Source organism: Nuphar pumila, chromosome 1 (assembly GCF_984573655.1).
Source record: "Nuphar pumila chromosome 1, dmNupPumi1.hap1.1, whole genome shotgun sequence".
NCBI lineage: Eukaryota > Viridiplantae > Streptophyta > Magnoliopsida > Nymphaeales > Nymphaeaceae > Nuphar > Nuphar pumila.
In genome coordinates, this window is record NC_143249.1 from 98,642,866 (window position 1) to 98,658,309 (window position 15,444).

Consider the following 15,444-nt stretch of genomic DNA (forward strand, 5'->3'; position numbering starts at 1 on the left):
TCAGCTCGAGCCATTCGGCTCTTTCAGTCAACTCGATGAAAGTCCTGGATGGTGCTGTGGAGATTAATCCTCTTAACGGCTGTGAAAAGTTGTTGAGGATTAAGGACAGGGCGTGCCTTTCTGAGATAGGATCTCTCATTTTGTTGCAGGCCGATCTCCATCTATGAATGAAGTCCCGCGCCTTTTCATTCTCAGTTTGCCTGAGATTGCAGAGATGACTCAATGTAGGCAGTGCTTCTGTGTTGAACAAGAAGCGTTCAATAAACAGATTTACAACTTTGTCGAACTCCTTGAGCTCGATGGGGTTGATATGCTCAGCATACCATTTAGCTGCAATTTCTTCCAAGCTGCGGGGGAAGCATAGAAATAGTGCTCGGTTGTCCCTCTTGAACCTCGAGCATTCAGCAAAGAATGTGGCGAGATGAGCTTTTGGGTCGCCAGAACCGTCGAACTTGATGAATTTACGGGGGAGATTCTCCAGATCCTCATCCCCTTCTAAGCCGTCATAGAAGTCCTCACTGGTGAAGACTTTCTTGCCCTTGTCGCGGGCTTGCAGATCCTTGACAACTCGGGCCATTTCCCTGAACTGTGCTTGCAAGGGCTCTTCTGTATCTCGGCTCTTTGATTTGTGGCTTTTTCTCTGGCCATGTTTATGAAATGCCGGAGGCACTTCATATTCTTCATCGGTATCTTCAATGGAGTCTGATTCGTCTGAAATCTCCTCTGGCTGGATCTGCCTTTTGGAAGTCCTCTTATCCCTTTGACCATGGAACTTTTCTCTGAATGGGTTCCTTTCTGAGCTGGTCCCAGGCTGCTCATTCATCATTTTATTCATTATCTTGCGGAACATGGCATACATTTGAGGGTCTATGCCATCGTCTTCTTGTTGCTGCTCTTGACCCCTCTCAGATCGGGGGGAACCCATCTCTTCTTCCGAGGCTGACGAGTACTGCGGTGTTGTTGTCCTTTTGCCTGATCTTGTTTGAACCATCAAATGGTGTAGACGCTCTCTACAGGGCAAAGACCTGATTAGATTATGTAGGACTTGGTTTTTTGGAAGAAATATTTGTTGAAAATATGGTAGACAATTTGAAAAAGATATCCCATTACTAGGGAGTGAGTCATCGCGAGAATCACGACAATTTATGTTGTCATTCTTTTTTTGCAAAAGAAATAAACAACGAAAATATGCCTTGTTACCTAGGCGAGGTCGTCAAACCACAATAGAAAGAGAGAAAATTTTATAGAAATGAGGAAAATATGACTTTATTGATCTTGACAAAGAGGTGGAGGACAGACAATTTGCCACCATTCATGATAGTCGGTAGACACTCTAGGACCAGGAAAGATTTTAAGAGAAACAAAGGAATCCCAGCCGTAGCGGGCAGAATGATATGCCCCGGACCATTGTGCGGAAGTGAGATCGAACTCTGCCATAGCTCCTGATAACAGTTGGGCTTCGATGTACTGCTGCCTCTAGGAGAACTGCCGAACACATCTCTCTGGTTGGTAATAAGTGCAGAAGAAAGGTCCCAACAACTTGAATCGCTTGCCATAAGTGTATGTATATCTGGGAGGGGATAGCTGCCGATCAAAATAGTCTCAGACAATGTCATCTTCTTGAATGCTGTTGATCATGGATCGATATTGTGCCACTGGAAGGAGTTCTTGACCATTGTATCTAAAAGAGCTTGCTCGGGCCGGAACATGTTGGAAGAACCAGGATTGAAGTGCGTAGATGCAACCTTCAACTAAAATTGATTCTCCGAGTGAAAATCGAGTCAGACCTCGATATAGGAAGGCGAGTGCCGCCATGGCTATGGAGAGGCGATTGGTTTGCCGACTTCCCCATCTTCTCATAAGCTGGATTATTTTGATGTCCATATAGTTCTGTCTATCTGGAAAAAGGGATAATTCTACAGTGCACATGACCATTGCATTCTGAATCCTTTCTTTGGCTGTCCTGGATAGTGAACCAACTTCAACGAAGGTCCCGTACTGGCGGTACAACTCGAGCAGGTCAACATATTCATTTCCGTCCAACTGGATCAGGGGCCAAGATCGGCGGCCTGTCATACGAGCTAATGAATCTCGGGGGTCCAAACCCTTGACATTGACCAGGAATTGATGTTCTAATGGATCTCCTGTTGACCGGCTGGTTCTGGTAACCCCATGATTTCTGAAAATTCATCCATTAAAACAGTCATTTCTCCCCACGGGAACCAGAAGGTACACGTTCGTGGATTCCATCGCATGGATCAGGTTGTCGTTGATGGTCTGCTTTCCGACTGTCGACGCCAGTTCTAATCCGCACTCGCTCAAATGGTCCGGGAACATTCGGGAAAAGCTTTTTAGCCAGGAATAATACCACCGGGGAATGAAAGTTCTGGTGCTGAGGGCTCGATGTTCAGGACGACCTTGCCGCACCTCGTAGGAGATGTGACCTTCAGGAAAGATAAGATCGACTTGACTGGATGCCATCGAACTGAAAACAGAGAAAGACTCAGAATGAGACTTAGGAAAATGTGAAAGATTTTGAAAGATTTTGCAGGCAGGGTAAAATGCAGTTGGAAATTCGAGATCCAGTAGAAAGGTAGAATGGGAAAATTGCCTGGAGTTTTGAAAGAAATTGGATATTTGAGAAAATCATCCAGGGTTTGAGAAAAAGACCTTGTGCAAAATAAGGATATTTTGAAAAAAAAAAAAGGCCTAATGAGTTGGAAAACATTGGGAAATGTAAAGAATTGAGGAAATCATACATACAATCACATCCTGCACAAACATTTATGCACATTCAGCACTCCCTAGAAGGCTGACTCTAGATGCATCATTTTGAAAACAGCTGTAGGACCTTAATCCTAACTCTAGGTTCAGATCATCTTTGTCCAATCCAGTTATGTCGATATACCCGAATCGAAATCCGATGTACGTGGCATATAATATCAACTCCGGTTCTAAGGTAAGGTTTTCCAACATCCTTGAGCGCCTACCGATATACTTCGAACTGTGGCCCGCGGTACGTGGTAGGGGGGTGTTAACCCAAATAGTTGGCCCAGTTGTGAGGCTCTGTCCCGAACTAGGGTTCTGGAAGAGAGCCCAGCAACGTGAAGACCGGGTAATGATAGGTAAGGGAGGTTTTGAAAAATGATCACATGCAAGAAATAGAGGGCTCTAAATCCTAGAGAGATAGATTTTTGAAAACTTTGAAAAAGCATACATTGTTTGCATTCAGATCCTAAATTGAGGAGAGTTGTATTTAGACCTAAGTCTATGTGAACATGAAAATATCTCCTCAATCTAGGTTCACATGATATAAAAAGAAAAAGAGCTGACATTTTGTGAACATAATTCCGATAATTGAACTAAGTCAAGCACAATTTAGGACAGACAAGGACAGGTCTCATCACAGTCGCCAAACCTGTTATCGTCGCAAATTTTTCCCGTCTTCCCTTCTTTGCGGAAGAGAGAGGGATACGCTTTCGCGATTCAAACTTGACCGGATTTTGGAAATTTGTTTTTGAAATACTCGCCTCCGTTTTGAAAATTGCGGAAAAATCCATGGGATGGGGCTCGACCTGTCAGTACGAGGTTCGACCGTTCCTGCCGCCTTTAACCAGGGTAATCGAACCAAGGACCAAAATTGTGCTTGACTTAGCTAAATTACCAAAATCATTTTCTATCCTAAATGCACAGAGAATTCAGGCATGTGCTATGAGATTTTGAAAAATGTAAGTTGGAAAAACATGATGTATGCTCAGAAAACCTTTGGAGTTGAAAGATATTTCTCAAGGAAAAGGTCAATTTCTCAGGAAACTCAGATGAAAAAAAAGGGTTTTGAAATCACGAGAAAGCTCACAAAGATGTGGGAAAATCATGAATGGTTGAAAATCCTAGGAAAATAGAAGTGATTCTTGAGAAAAGGTGAACATTTGAAAAGGGAAACACTTCTCAGGAAAACTTGGACTTTGAGAATTTTCTTAGGAAAATGATGGAAATTTTATAGGAAAACTCATTGGAGAAGAAAACTGAAACTTGGGAAATTGAAATCCTGGGAATCTTACCCTTTGAAAATTGATTTTTGATTCTTGAGAAAGATTGAGAAACTCCTTTTGAAAATCTTGAGAAAATAACCTTTTCCATGGAAAACTGTGGAAAAACTTGACTTGGGAAAACCGATTTTGAAAAATTCTCAGAGTTTCTTGAGAAATCAATTTTCTTGAAATGAAATTTTCTTGAGAAAATCATGGGAAAACCAATGATTTCATGATGCAAATGACATGAGTGTATGAATGCACTTTGAAAAATTTTCTAAGAAATTTGTTGGAAAAGTGTGTATTAAGTCAAAATAAATCATTCACATATTCTGACTGTGGCCATGAATATGTTCAGAGTTTAATTGATTTAATGCACAATGCTTTGAAAATATTAGAAATATGATGTGCATTTTAAGATAGCCTAAGAGTGTAGGCTCAATGTGACTACTAGAAAGATGATGGATCTGGGTCTCGTCCATATTCCGACTAGGGCCGTAAATATGGATTCCACCGAGTTCATCAACTCCCTAAGAGTTGGTGCACGTGCCATTCGTGTACATCCATAGTGCTTTTAAAATAAAATGCATGAATCATATAAACAGGATATTGCATGAATTCAAACTATATGATATGCATCCTAGTCTAAGCAGGAAATTAAATTTCTTATTCCAAAATTTATATTATTACACCACTAAATAAATGGAATAAAAGAAATTGCAGACTTCAGCTCCTTCTTTTGAATATCCCTGCCAAACTTGAAATAAGGTTAGCTCAAATATGTGGGTTTTTCCAAGATTTTCCAATAATATTGTAAAATTATTGGACTTAATTGGATATAAACCCTATTTTCATGCTTCCTTGATATTTGAAATGATGTAAATGCAGGAAACTTAGTAGAAAATAGTTTGAAATTCGAAATTGTGTTCAAAATGACCAAAATACCCCTAATTATAAAGTTATACCTTTAAAATCAGGGTTTTTTGGAGGAAACTTGGTAAAATTGAGATTTCGAAATTCAAATTGAATCAAATGATGATGAAATGCAGTATGAGGCATGATGACATGCTGCTAAACACATTAGGACTGTAAAATCGGAATTTGACATTTTGCAATTTATCCAAAATAATCAATTTCGCTTGTTTTTCGCTTGGATCCGGGTCCCGCGGGGCCCTATTTTGATAATATGGCTAAATCAAGCCTCAAATGAATTCCAAATTACACCAAATTCGGTATAAAGCATCTACCTACTCTGATGAACATCTTAGAATGCAAATCATGAAATGATATGATTTTCATGCTAAAATTTAAAGAAAATCCTAAAAAGGATGGATTTTGCCTATGGACCCGAACCAAATGCAATGCTTAATATGATAATGCAAGATTTACACCATGAAATATTCTGATATTTTGCAGACTGCTAAAGGACCCGAAATGGAACATTTTGGGTTTTTACAGCCTCAGGATTTGAGCCATGGTGAGTTCGGTAACAGGGATTTGGCTCTGATGGAGGTAAAATCGACCTAATCTGATATAAAATGCTAAAAAAATAGAAATCAGCCATTGAAATTTCTGTTATTTAACAGAGCTACTCAAGACATCTACATGAACAACTTTTATGTTCATGACTTTGGCATTTGATCAACATAAACATGGATAAAAATATAACCTTTCATTCCTAAATTGACAGAACAGACAAATGTAGCAAAATAGGAGACAGACAAAAAAAAATCCGAAACAGGTATCAAAACTGTTCTAAAAATCACAAGCTTTTAGATGCAAACAGAGGACATCTCGAACATAACATTCACTTTTTGCAGATTCAGATTTGGAGCAATACCCAAAAAGAACCCATAGCCCTAAGTCGATCCAAGGTCTCAGAAGCCCAAATCAGGCTCTGACACGTGTCTCGAACTCTCAGATTTTTTTCAGACATAAAAAGACATCCAAAAAATCTGAGAAAATCAAGTTAAAAACTAGACATCCCCCCGAGCTCATAACAGCTTTCGGATCGAAAATCGGATCTCCCATAAGGGAGATCTCGATTTTACAAGTCGGAAAAGAGATTTTAAAATGCATCCCGAGTAATAAAACCCGACTCACCTTTTTGAACGTTTACCGCAGTAAACGAATTCAAATCTCTCCGAATTTTTGGCACATTTATAGGGACACCTAAGGGCGCATTTCATGATGTTTTTGGAATTTTTAATAAAAAATAAATGCATAAAATGACGTGTGGACTGACTGACCAAAACAGAGGACTACTGAAACTGAGCAGAATTGAAATAAATGCTAAATTAATCCTAATTGACTCATGAAACATGCTAAATTAATGAAATAAAATGCAAATTAAATTTAGCTAAATGCATGAATGCTAAAAATCATCAAGGAAGCATAATTATGTGTTTTTATATTTGTCGTTTTGTGAGAATAACTCAATTCATCCCTCGGATGAGCTCTTTCTTCAAACGACTATTGAATTGAATCATGATATGAAATCAAGAGGAAAAGAGGTGCACCTTGCTTCGTTACGCAGCTTTGAAACTCTTGAAAGGGACTGCTACCAAGGGCTTCGTTCGTCCTTTGATCCCGGCTTCGGATGATTCACCAAAATCGACCTACGCTTAAATCGAATAGGCCACTGCACGAACTTCACTGCACCTTCTCCACTGAGCCAAAGGGGGCATGAATTCCAAAGTTCAAAAATCGTGTTCTGAAGAAAATCTAGGTTGAATTTCAAAGTCCTAAAAAAAAGCTCCTCTAGGCTGGGCGTGGAGCCTTGTTTTTATAGATTTTTTTCTGAAAAATTTGAGTTTCAAACAGACTCAATCTAAGCCCTCCATGTGGCGCCATCTCAGGGGTGCTATTTTGATTTTTTGAGAAAATAAAATGAGAATTTTGTGAGTGAGACACCTCAGCAGGGGAATTTGGATTTTTTCAAAAAGCTTGCTTGATTTTCTCTGCAGGAGGCTCCCAGATTGCGCCACCTTAGAGGGTGCTCTCTTCGAGTTTGAAATTCGAATTCCTAATTTCTGAAGCTTCTCAAATGGCACCACCTCAGGGGCTATTTTTATCAAAAATATAAAATAAATAAAAGAAATGAAGCCAAGTGGGGCTCTGGATTGGCGCCATCTCAAAAGGAGGTTTGAGGTGTAAAGCTGGAAACAATAGGAGCATGCCATGTGGCACCACCTCAGGAAGCTCTTGACACATGTCAGAAGGATAGGAGTGGAAGAAGCAGACTGTGCCACCTCAGAGGAATTCAAATTCTATTTTTCTGCAGGAAAGGAGAGGCTGACATGTGGCGCCACCTCCAAGTTGCTCCTCACTGCCATGTGGCAGGAGAACAGGACTGGAATAAGCAAAATGTGCCACCTCAGAGGGGGGGGGTTTCTACTTTTTCTGATGCAGGGAGGTCTGGACATGTGGCAGACAAGTGTCAGCTGTCTGGAGAGGTTTTCTCAAATGGCGCCACCTCAGAAGGAGATTTGAATTTCAAATGGAGGTTGGCCCTAGAGGAATGGAGGATGGACATGTGGCAGTTCCTTAGAGTGGCTCCTACAATGCCATGTGGCAGGAAGGAAAAGCAAGGAACATGTGGCGCCCTCATAGACAAAGTAGAAAAAGGTAGAACTCCAGGATTTGCGCCACCTAGCTCTTGTCTGAAAATTTTTGAATGGTTGTTTTTTCTGAAGAAAGCCAAGAGTGACACGTGTCCTCTACTTTTTCTGAAGGAAGCTAGAAGTGACACATGTCTCCTACTTTTCTGAGAAAAGGTAGGGGAAGACATGTGTCATCCTGCTTTTTCTGAAAGAAGCAGAGAATGACACATGGCAGAGGGAAGAGAAGGAGGTCCATGCCATGTGGCGCCATCTCAAACAAAATGGAAAAGGTGAAGTTCAGGATTTGCGCCACCTCTGGAAAGATTTGAATATTTGAATTCCAGTTTTTCTGAAGAGAGCAGGAAATGACACGTGGCATCTACTTTTTCTGAGAAGAGCAGAGAATGACACATGTCACCTGCTTTTTCTGAAAAGAGTAGAGGATGCCATGTGTCCTCTGCAGGAGACAAACTTCAAATGGCGCCACCTCAGAGGAGACAAGCCTACCTTTTCTGGAGGAAGCTAGGAGTGACACGTGTCTCCTACTTTTCTGAGAAAAGTAGGAAGAGACATGTGTCAGTCTACTTTTCTGAAGGAGGGAGAGGTTGACACTTGTCCTCTGCAGGAGACACACTTCAAATGGCGCCACCTCAGAGGAGACAAGCTCCACTTTTTCTGGACAGGACAACCTATGACACTTGGCATCTCAGAGTGATCTTTGGAATGACACATGGCGCAGGGTGAAGATGGTGGATACTGACACATGGCAGATAAATGGGATGACATGTGGCGGCTTCTTAAGGTAGCCCCACACTGACACTTGGCAGATAAATGGGAGGAGAGAGAAAAGACAAGTGGCGCCAATCCAGGGGACAAGGCTCCTATATTTTTGGGTTTTTCAAAAATTCAGCTTTTTCAAAAGAAAAGCCTATGTGACACCACCTCAGTGTGGGTCCCACATTGCTTCTTTATTAAAATAAGGATAGAACAACAACTTCTTTTTGGAATTTTCATAAAATCTGGACTAATTGGTAAAACATAAATTTTTGGAAAGAGTTGGCCCCTATAGGGCGATTTTGTAAAAGAATGATAGTTGAAATAGCTGACAAAAAGGCAAAATCTGAGTTGAAATTTATTGAAAATTATCCAGATTGTTTTCCTCAAGAAATATTTTGAAATTCAGAGCCCTGGGGGTAAAATGGGAAGAGTTGATAATTTTGAAGACCCAGGGTTTTGAAATCACTTTTGAAAAGAGTTGAAATTCAAATCTGGATTGAAAATTTTGAAATCGAGAGTTTTGGACCTTGAAATGACATGCTGTGCAGTGCAGTGATATGAAATGCTCATGCAATGATATGCAATGCCATGTCTTATGCAATAGAATCTTGAACCAAGACTTAGAGATGCCTGTCTCCTGTCAGGAATAAAATTTTGAACATCTGAGCTAAAAATAAAGAAATTTTGAGAGTTGCAGATGAAATTTAGACTTTTGCAAGGTCCGGGCTCAGAAAATGACCATTTTGCCCTCCGGCGATTTCAAAGGCTGGATGCTGATGCTTGGTGGAAATGTCGGGGAGGTGAGTGAAAATTTGGGGTGTTTACACTCGCTCCTCGAGGTATCACCCAAACGTTCTGCGAGAGGTCGTATGTTTTGAAAAGCTGATTTAGTCTCAGCAATGAGGCGCCCAAGATCATCCCTTTTGCGAGCTTTATGGAATCCCATTTTTTTTTGGTTCTGGCGTTGCTGGTACTGGGGTCTACGGTTCTGATACTGAATCTGGCAGGTGTTACTGTTGTTGTTGTTGCGCTGCTTCTTTGACTGAGGATGGAACTTCCTTCCACCCTGGTTCTTCTGAAAATGCCTCTTCCTTGGCCAACTCTTTTGGCTAGGATTCTGCTGCTGCTGACGTGGTGCGGGAGTCTTCTGCGATTCGGTCCAGTCATACTCAAGCAAGGAGGCCATCTCTAAAGCCTCATCGACCATCGTAGGTGCACGTGTGTACACCTTTGTCCGTAAGACTGGCTTCAAACCTCGAGCAAATTTAAGAGCTCGCTCCTTTTCTGTCGTGTATAAGTGTAGACAAAACCTCTCCAGGCTACGAAATCGCATGACATATTCAGAAAGAGAAGAACTACCCTGTTGGAGGTCAAGAAACTCCTGCATTTTTTGGCTCCTCTCATGAGCTAGAAAATAGGCTGCGTAGAACGCCTCTACGATCTGGTCCCACTCTACAAGCTGGTTGTCGAATTTTATCTCCCAGGTGGTCGTCCACCACCTCTCTGCATCTTTATTGAGACGGTATGTCCCGAAATCTACTTTCCGATCATCACCAACTTGTAGCACACAAAAAATACGCTTTATTTCTCTAATCCAATCTTCGGCTGCTTCTGGCGACGACTTCCCATCAAATGAGGGAGGGTTCAAGCTCATAAACTGCTTGTATGGGACTGCTGCAACAGGAACCTGGGCAGGTGTTCCCTGTCCCTGGGCGGCCTGCTGGAGGTACTCGCCCATGTTCCTCATAATCTCTGCTTGTCGACCCACAACCTCGGTAAGGTTGTTTAGAGTCTCCATAAGATCGTCACACCTGGTTCGCCACGCCATCTAAATAAGTAGAAATCTATACGTAAGCAACCAACAATTGCACAGAGGTAGGAAAATTTCCATCTTATTAACAGAGAAACTAAAACATTACAGAAGTACCCTTCATCAAGATAGGGTTAAACAAACACTGCCAACAACTTAAACACGATCGAAGCAAAATGAAACACTGACTCAGTGTTTCTAAACATCACATCACAAATTCATGTTTTGCTGGTGTAGAAGTCCCTTTAGTCTTTCCGACTACCACAACGCCTCGGCCTAACACGCGGAGGAAAAACAACATTCCTCAGCGGCGTGTCAGAGATCTCATGGACTTCCCTCAGAATCGGCGGCATGTACTTCGAAGAAACAGCATAGGGGTAGGATTCAGGAGAATATTGGGGAGAATCAATCGCTCCACACCTTTCTCCGTCCTGGCTATCCACTTCCACAACCAATGGTCCAGAGACCGAAGATACATCCTCGATGTCTTCCGCATTGCCCTTCCAGAGCTCATCCCTCTGTTTTGTCTGACATTCCTCTTCGACATGCCCACGAAGACTACAGTAGGGGCACTCAGCCAACTCACGGGGACATATCTGCCCCTCGTGATCTTCCAAACACCTGGCACATGGAGGTGCCAACATATGCACATTACGTGCCAAATGTCGCACAGCTCCACTCAGGGACTCTTCGCCTCAAGTCAGGTTTTGGAGAGCCTCCAAAATCTTGCCGTAAGTCGGGTTTGTCAACATCTATCACATACACAAAACCAAAAACACAACTATCTAAAAAGCAGGAAATAAAGGAAATAAAGAAGCTTAACTTATACTTACAGTGTGATGGATGATGCACGATGAAGCTTTGACCACACACTTAAACTCTGCTCTGATACCAAACACTGTGGCGCCCCAAACCCCGACTTTGGAAAGCTTGGAATTTCCAGGATTTTTTTTTTTGAAAGGGTTTTGTAAACACCCCAATATTTCACTCAATTCTTGACATCGCCCTCAATCGGCACATTTCAGTTCTCCGGAAGCAATAATGGGCAAAATGGTCATTTTCTGAGTTTAAACCTTCCAGAAAGTCCTAAATTTCACTCTTGAGCCTCAAAATTTCTATATTTAGGTTCAGAGACATCTTAAAATTACAAAATTTTAAAATCCTCTATCTGGACAAAAAGTTAGAATTTCCAAGTCCAAGCTCAGAGTGACATTTCATAAAACATGTATTTGCATAACATTGCATCATTTCACTGCATAGCATGCCAGTTTGAGATCCAGAACTCCTGATTTTTCAAATTGTCAATCCAGATTTGATTTTTAAACTTTTCAAAATTAATTTTTAAAACCCTGGGATTTCAAAATTGCCAATCTTTCCCATTTTACCCCCTGGACTTTGAATTACAAAAATTTTCTCAAGAAAACAATCTGGATATTTGGATATTGATTTTAAAGATTTTATCTCAAAACTTTTTGCAAAAGATTTTAAATCTCTTTACAAATTTTGTTTTTACATTTATCCATATTTTTGCCCTGAAAACCCAATTTTTCTAAATTCTTGAGAAACAAATAATGTTTTATCTCGTATCTTCAAATAAATGGAGTGGGACCCGCCTTTGAACTAGCATCATACTAAGACTCTCAGGTAAGTTGTTTATTCTCAAGCGGGACCCACCCGAAGTTCATACCAATTTGCAAATTTTTCTTCATTTCTCAATATTTATTTTTTATTTTTTTATTTTTTATTTTTTTTAGCTAGTGGGCCCACACACATGTGGCACCCCAATTGATAATAAAAGATTTTACAAAACAAAATAAAGCTTTATTTTCAAAAGGATTTTAAAAGTGGATTGAGGTGGCATTTCCATAAAAGCCTCTCATTTATTTCCTTTTTATTTATTTGTTTTAATAAAAATTTTTTTTAAGAAGGAGGCAGCCTTAAATGGCACAGCCAAACTTCCCAAAAAAACAAAAAAAAAACTAATAAATTTCATTTTTACCTAGAACTTAGGTAAATGAAATGAAACATTCGAAAAAAAAAAAACAAGATGCGCCCTTTTGAAAACGGCAGCATTGAAGTCCGATTTGAAAAAAATTTCAAAAAAATGATAACGGACCCTCATGAATGAGGAGGGGGCTGCGTTTTTTTTTTGGGGGGGAAAGGAAGGTTTTAAAAAGGGCAGGCACTCACGAAAGAGAGGGGGGATTAAAATTTTCTCTCTTGGGGATTTTGCAGGAAGGAAGCTCTGAAGCGTGAGGGAGCATTCAATCATCTTCACCTCAGCCGCAGGGGTCATCCACCTCCAAGGCCTACAGTTTATCTTTCTTCAGCTCCATTCAGAAGAAATCCAACATTTGCATCTCCTTCAGCCCACCAGCAAAAGAGCACAGCCGATTGATTTCTTCACCTTTAGCCCAGTCGAGGTCTAGAAGGAAACCTCCCCTGCTCTTAGTTTCTGTTGAACCAAAGGTAAGGATCAGAATTTATTTTCCTATAAACATTTTTTTTTTTTTGGGCTACAATGAGAAATCCCTTTACCCATATTTTGTTCTGCACTTTACAGGTTTCCATTCCATCATGCATTAGTTGCAGATGGATTTTATATTCAGTTCTGCACCGTTTTATTCTGCCTTTTTACTTTCAAAAAGCTCTGCACCTGTGCATTGTTAACATCCATCACCTTAATTGCGTATTTTTGATTCATCACACCATTCATAAATATGTTATTATGCATCAATGCATTCCTGCATTTTCTTTTCTTTTATTATCATTATAGCATTCATTTTTTTTAGCATCACACGATGCATTGCTGTCCGATTTTTCTTTTATGCAAAAGTTTTAAGCATTGATGCACTTCCCTCTAAGTTTTAAGCATTGCTGAAACAGAAGGTATTTTGTGTTTGATATATCATTGCTGCATTTGCTTCATGTACCACTAAATGAACATCTGCCGTTGTCTTTTGGAATTGCCAATATGGCTATAATAAAATCATCAAGTTGCACATACTTGCAGAAGAAAACATACTCCAGTTTCGGGACTGTATGGTAATTGTACATGTAGAAGTTGGTACAAATGTAATGCAGGCTCTGTGTCTGGAATGATTATACCCATTCAGTGGGTCGGTGGACCTATTTGATTCCTCAATATTTACAAAGTGGTAGGCTGGTATAACACATTGACATGTAAAGAGGGAAATCAGCTCCCCTTTACTAGACGTGAGCTTATTAGACATGTTCCACCTTATCACCTGCAAATTTACACAGGCAAGATAAAAACAAAAGACCTTGTTGAGATTAAAACCATTGCAATGTTGGAATTCAAGGTGCTGTATATCTCATAGTGGCTGTACCCAGCATTTCATTACAGTTTTTTTTTTATTTAACCCACGTTTTAGCACATATTTATCGTCATTGAAACCACAATCATCAACCCTCTATGTGTTCCCTAGTAATTCATTGTTTCATGGCCACACATCCACTTGCACAGCCATCGCTGCCAAACCTTATCAATATCAAAAATTTCCGTTTCTTTGTGCTTCTGAGATTTGTCTTCAATATGGAGATGTTCCGGGTTGTCTTGGCAATGCTGAAGATACATCAGAACTTTCTGCTCTTAAGGGTATTCTTCCCTTTGCATGTTTGTAACAATGACATGCCTATGCACCTAATGATATGTTAATTTCTGGGGTATGTCTGTTTTTGGTTGTCTCTGAGTGCATTGTGATTCCATGTAACACAACATTTGGGTTCTTCAACAGCCATTCCACATTCTGCTGTAAGTGTGCAGTCTTGATGATCGGCTATGTTCATGAATGGATATATCCATATCCATTCATGATCTATATGCCATCTTTTACAGGCTTCATTATTGATATATAGAGAAGCTCCATACCCAATTTTATTGAAAATTATCTTGTAATTTGGGAAATACGGTTGTGCAAAATCACCTATAGAAACTGCATATACCTGTATTTTCTGATTTTACCCATTATATGGAATTCCCATTAAATGTGTATATTTTCTCATTATATGTATATATATATCTATGTATAAGTATATCTATTATATATCTACCTATATGTATATGTATATATGTATATATATATATATATATGTATCCATATACATAGATATATACTTATATATATATATCCCTTCATGTGTCCTTATTTCCATATATGAGCATTCATGTATATATTTTCTTATGTAAATACACTTCCATTGATACATATCATTTAGCATCAATTTTAGTAATTTCTGATATACATCTCTTTGTTGTATATAATATAAATATATATACCCATTTTTTTGGTTATCTTGTACTAACTCTCATTTTGCAGGAAAATCTAGAAGATGTTGATTCCTTGACTCCATTTCAATTTTCTTTTACTTTATGTTATGCAATGTAACAACCCAATGTAAACCTTGTAATAAGATTTACTTTTACTGCTTAGATTAGGCCGCATCTCATATAGTTTGATTTCAGTAATATCCTGATTCTATGATGCATACATCTCAATCTTTCAAAATTCACCGTAGATGAACACGAATGGCACGTGCACCAACTCTTAGAGAGTTGATGAACTCGGTGGAGTCCATATTTACGGCCCTAGTCGGAATATGGACGAGACCCAGATCCATCATCTCTCTACCAGTCTCATTGAGCCTACACTCTTAGGCTATCTTGAAAATGCACCTCATATTTCCAATGTTTTCAAAATATTGTGAATTAACTCAAATAAATTCTGAACATATTCATGGCCACAGTCAGAATATGTGAAGGATTTACTTTGGCTTAATCCACATTTTTCCAACAAATTTTTCAGAAAGTTTTTCAAAGTGCATTCATTCATTCAAATCATCTGCATCATTCATTTTTCTCATGATTTTCTCAAAAGATTTTCACTTCATGGAATCGATTTTCTCAAGAAACTATGATGATATTCGGAGTTGGATTTCCCAAATCAAAGTTTTCCCGTGATTTTCCTTAAAAAGTTATTTTCTTAAGATCCATTTTCAAAATGGAATTTTCATCTTTCTCAAGAATAAAAAGCTGATTTTCAGAAATTTCAAAGATAAAATTCTAAGGATTTCAATTTCCTAAGTTCTAAATTTCCTTCTCCAATGAATTTTTCCTATAAATTTCCTATCCTTTTCTTAAGAAAATTCTCAAAGTCTGCATTTTCTCAACAAGTGCTTTCCTTTTCAAATGTTCATCTTTTCT